The sequence below is a fragment of the Trachymyrmex septentrionalis genome, unplaced genomic scaffold, assembly GCF_001594115.1.
Source record: "Trachymyrmex septentrionalis isolate Tsep2-gDNA-1 unplaced genomic scaffold, Tsep1.0 scaffold147, whole genome shotgun sequence".
In the NCBI taxonomy this organism is placed as follows: Eukaryota; Metazoa; Arthropoda; class Insecta; order Hymenoptera; family Formicidae; genus Trachymyrmex; species Trachymyrmex septentrionalis.
In genome coordinates this window covers 195,787-201,168 of record NW_017304620.1, presented here as the reverse complement: position 1 = coordinate 201,168, position 5,382 = coordinate 195,787, and the positions used below count along the sequence as shown (strand labels likewise).

The 5,382-nt window shown below is 31.0% G+C and overlaps 1 protein-coding gene across 10 annotated transcripts in view; it reads right to left on the bottom strand.

Moving 5' to 3' along the window:
- LOC108745695 (glutamate-gated chloride channel) overlaps positions 1-5,382 on the bottom strand; it is a 549,841-nt gene that overhangs the window by 496,267 nt on the left and 48,192 nt on the right. For 8 of the 10 annotated variants that reach the window (XM_018481995.1, XM_018481994.1, XM_018482001.1 and 5 more), the window contains one exon: positions 5,137-5,322. The exons of the other annotated variants lie outside the window; for them this stretch is intronic. The gene's annotated coding sequence lies outside the window, so the exon portion shown is untranslated. The remainder of the gene's footprint in view (positions 1-5,136; positions 5,323-5,382) is intronic. 10 annotated transcript variants of the gene reach the window in all.

Genomic DNA, 5,382 nt, shown 5'->3' with positions numbered 1-5,382 from the left:
AATTGGGTCGATTCGTGGATAGCTTCAAAAGATGAAGCGTTTTTCCGACGCGGTATCCGTATGCTGCCAGAAAGATGGGAAAAAGTAGTGGCTAGCGATGGACAATACTTCGAATAAAACATTAGGTACCGTTCTTTCACAATAAATGCCCAATTTTTGATAAAAAACGGCGGAAATTTATTTATACTCCTAATATATACCCAAATTTGAGCATAAATTTCCAAAATTGGATGTCTACACTTAAATTTGAGTATAAACACTTAAATTTTAAGTTTTTTTCATAAGGTATTACAATACTACAACAATACTACAATACTACATTACAATATACAATATGAGTTGAATTAGGTTATACTTTGGCGGGCGGCCGTCCCTCGCTGTATGTGGAAAAATAAGGATTAAAGCAAACTATTTATTTATTAGTAATTCACGAATAGTTATTTTTATAATTTATTATTAAATAAATTAATTATTAATCGCGATATGGTCAGTAGAATTTAGAAACGAGTCATAATATCAAAAAATACATCAATACATTCCTTTAAAGGCTAATGTCGTTTAAACATAAATTCACTTAAATAATATTCATAATAAACTTTAAGAGTTCCATATAAGGTGGAAGTCGCTTCGCATGGAAAGTTGTGCGCCTTAAAGCAGGAAGGAGGGGGGGAGGTAGGATAGACCTCGCTTCGCGTGGAAAGTCGTAGAATATATTATTTTAAAGCAAAAAATTTCTGTTTCATATAGTAGAAAAGACATATCATATTTCAAACTTTTTTGTTAATAATTTTTGAACTAACAGCAACCGCCACCTAAAATCTATTGTAAGTCACTCAGAGTTATGACCTTGACAACATATGTCAAGGTCAAGGTCATTAGAAGTGTCACCTCTTTTTTATTTATTATTATTAACCAAAACTTAATGTTATTATTGTAAGAATAATGTCTGTATAAAATAAAGTTATAATGACTTATACTCTACAGATAGTAAAGCCTGCGGAGACAGATTTTGAGTTACAAAACAGGTAATGTTACCAATTTTTTATTGCAGAAAAGTAGCAAATTGTACACAAAGTTTGTAATATGTGACAATGTTAGTAAATTGCTGTCAGAAATATGACAATTAATCCTGCTGTCATGCTGTACTAGAAATTGATGCCAGAACTCGAACAGAGTCTTGCTGCACAATCTGATAACAAATTGTTGGCAAAAATTGAGTAAAATCTGTTGTTACGTCCGGTGGACTCTACGATTTCTTCGTCTCGCGTTCAATAAATTAAGGGACAAACAAATAACCAGTAACATAAATCCGAGGGAAGTTTTTAGCCAAAAAACTATGTTTACTTAGAATCGCTAATTTTCTGAATTTAAAATTCTGAATTTCTAATTATTAGTTTTAGGATTGATTGTCCTTATTTATATATTTATATAATTATGTAATTGTTTTATGTCATGTCAAAGTTTGATTATCAATAGAGACTAATCATGATGAAAAAAAAAATGTAAATAATTTTTCAACAATATATAGAATATTATAGCTTTACAAGTATGCATATTTATTTATGAAGCATTTATGTTTAATATAATAAAAAATCATGAATTTAAAAATGCATTAGCCAAATATTATATTTATATTAATAATAGCAAATTTATATCAGTTGTCGATAATGTCAGCGTTCTTCAATTACCTTCGGGCCCATTGGGACCTTTATACCATCAGAAATTTGTCCAAGGGTTGACGATCTTTAATAGTATCTCGTCAGTGGTAACATTCAGAGACTTTCTCAAAAAAATTCAGAAATTATCAGCGATTTCACTGAAAATTATTTTTAAGTATCTGAAGGTCTCTGAATTTCGCAGAAATTTGAAAATTCAATGATATCTCTGAAGATAGAATTTTTACGGTTTCTCACTTTTTAAAGACTTTTAGCAAATTCTCTGAAAATAATTTCCAAGTGTATAACAGTCCTTAAATTTCGTTAAATTGAAATTTTGGAATTTAGTAATATTTTTGAAGATAGAATTTTCATAGTTTCTCATTTTTCAGAGGCTTTCAGCGATTTCTTTAAAAATTATTTTGAAGAATTTCAAAGTCTTTGAATTTCGTGGGAATTCAGTGATGTCTCTGAAACCTAAATAAACAATAAATAATACACTTATCAATTGAAGAAACAATGTAGCACGTATCGCAGAAAACTTATTTTTCAAAGGTCCCAAATTCAAATTCCTCAGTGAGAAACGGCAATGGAATTGATACGATGTCAATTCGATGATTTCGACGTCGAATCGACATCAATTCGATGTCGATTCCATTGTCATTTCTCACTGGGTCCACTAGGTAAGTGTGTTTTTCAAAATTATTTCAAGTCATTTAAAATCATCACGTATATTTTGCATGGAACAACTTCTATTAAAAAAAGAAATAAAATTATAAGTTTTGGATTTTTTCGCAATATTGTATTGAAAATCGCTGAAAATCTTTGATAAATTCTAAAATATATAAATATATTGTAAAAAATTTTATGAAAATTTTTAAAAATCATTAAAATATTTTGACAAAACTCTGAAATTATATATTGAAAAACTCTTTGAAAAGTTCCGCAACGTGTCAAAAATACAAACATTTTTAGAAAAATTTATATATTTTTTCAAAGAAATTTTCGGAGAAATTTAGAGAAGTTTTTGACTAGGCTTCGAATGTTTTTTTTTTAACTATTTTATAACTTTCTGATATGTATTTAAAAATCTGATGCTAATCAATAATATTTTAATATTAAAACTGCATTATTGTTTTTAGTTTTTATACCAGTATATACAGGATGTTCAGTAAAGACCGAACAATAAAGAGTATCAACAGAAAGAGTAACAACTTAAAATTCTAATGTCGGGGGTATAGTACACGCGTCGGTAAAGAAACGGACCACTAAATTTTAGCACAAATTTTTAATATTTTCAAATAAGAATAACTCAATAAAAAATCATCATATCGAGTTATCAAACCACAGCTCAAATTAAAGCTTGAGCATTCCCGTTGATGATTATGGAGATTAAATTTCAGTTACACAAAATATAATACAAAATAGCAGATGTTGAAGGCGGACATCGCAAAATAATTAAAAAAATTTTTGTTTTAACTGTTAACTGCTTAAGCCCGTATCAGACTACTGACTCTGTAAGCCGATCCGACTGTCAACTCTGACTGCCGACCAATAATGGATCAATTACATTGAACTAGTCTTATTATGATTGGTCCATTATTGGTCGACAGTCAGAGTTGGCAGTTGCGTTGACTTGCAGAGTCGATATAGTCTGATACGGGCTTTAGGGAAATCGGCTGCATGGCACAAAAAATATATGTGTCTTTAAGCTCATAGATTTTCAAATAAATCCATATTTTGAACATTTTTCTACTATTTTTTTTACAAAGTTATATTGTTTTAAAGAAAGTGTTACAAAACGGGCAACTTTTTCTTGTAAACTCAGTATAACTAAAAAATAAATTATTAGAAAACTTTATCAGAAAGAAAATTAAAATATAAATTTCAAATTTTAACTGTTTTTAATTTTGTATAAGTGCGTGTGTATATGTATGCATGTGTCCTGATCTTGACGAAACCCAGAATCAACGATATAGACGTGGTAGGAATCTGATCGTGCGTGCGTGCGTGCGTGCGTGCGTGCGTGCGTGCGTGCGTGCGTGCGTGCGTGCGTGCGTGCGTGCGTGCGTGCGTGCGTGCGTGCGTGCGTGTGTGTGTGTGCGTGCACGCGCGCATGTATGTCATGTGTGCATTATATGTGTCTTTAATGTGTATTACCTCTGCAACGCTGTGCACGAGGAATGGCATAATTTCAGACAAAACGAAATAACATATTTAATTGATAGTATGTCCCGATTAATATACGAATTGATAAATGCGAGAGGAGACAATACACGTTACTAATGACACAACACACACACGGGATCAGATTCCTGCTACTTCTACGCCATTAATTCTGGGTAACGTCGAAAGCAGGACACGCGCATGCATACGTACACGCACTTACACAAAATTAAAAAGAGTTAAAATTTGAAATTTACACTTTAATTTTCTTTCTGATAAAGTTTCCTATAATAATTTGTTTCCGAGTTATATTGAGTTTACAAGAAAAAGTTGTTTTATAATACCTTCTTTAAGTCGATATAATTTTGTCAAAAAAAAAAACCGTAGAAAAATGTTCAAAATATGGATTTGTTCGGAAATCAATGAACTTAAAGACTCATACATTTTTGTGACATGCACTCGATTTCCCTAAGCAATTTAAAGAAAAATTTTTTTTAACTATTTTTTGATAATCCGCTTTCAACGTCCGTCATTTTGTATTACATTTTGTGTAACTGAAATTTTATCTCCATGGTCATCAAAGGAAATGTTTAAGCTTTAATTGGAACTGTGATTCTTCTTGATACTATGATTTTTCATTGAGTTATCGCTATTTGAAAATATTAAAAATTTGTGCTAAAATTTAGAGGTTAAGATCCTAATTTAGAGGATAAGTACTTAAAGTTAAAGAATCATACCGCCTAAAGTTCACGTGCTTAGATGGATTTTCCGTTGTCGTATCTGAACTTTAGGCAGTATGATTCGATAACTTTAAGTACTTATAATTTAAAAACTATTAAAGCCTTAACATTTTGATGATAGAATTTTCGTTTCAAAATGATCTCAGGAATCTATCCTTAAGCGTTGTTACGGTCTTTACCGAATACCCTGCAATAATTATGCATAATTATTATAATATATATAACCGTTTATATATACAGTTATATGTGAAAAATTTCTTATCAAAAAACAAATAAATTTAAAAGAAAATGATAAATCTTGCTCAGTTTCTACTGCCAATCAGTCGTCAGATTATGTCAAACTCTGCGCGATTTTGACTCTCAATTGCTTTCAAGTTATGTCAGCAGATTCACTCATCTGCTGACATAACATGTCTATAGGCTTTGTCGACAGATCTATAGTCAAATGCGGACACATATGGCTATGGTTATGTAGTGAAAATTTGCTCGAGTTTGCTATCAATTTGCCCGTAATTTGCTAACATTTTGCAATCAGGGTCACTATTATGTTAATACAAATACATATATTGGTATACCTTAATGTGAGATATGTAGCTGATCGCAATGGACGAGGCAGGCTTTTGCTATTCGTTGTGTAGGTATGTTCCTTCAACTTTTACTATCATTCATCAACGGATACGGCCTTCTTCATCCATTTTTATGAAAGAAAAGTTCTTTAGCGTTTCATTGTCATGTTAGCTTAGACAAATAATCGTCACCATCTAAAAACAGTAAATAATACCGCCAATGATATTATCTTGTATGATTGTATGTAGAGATGT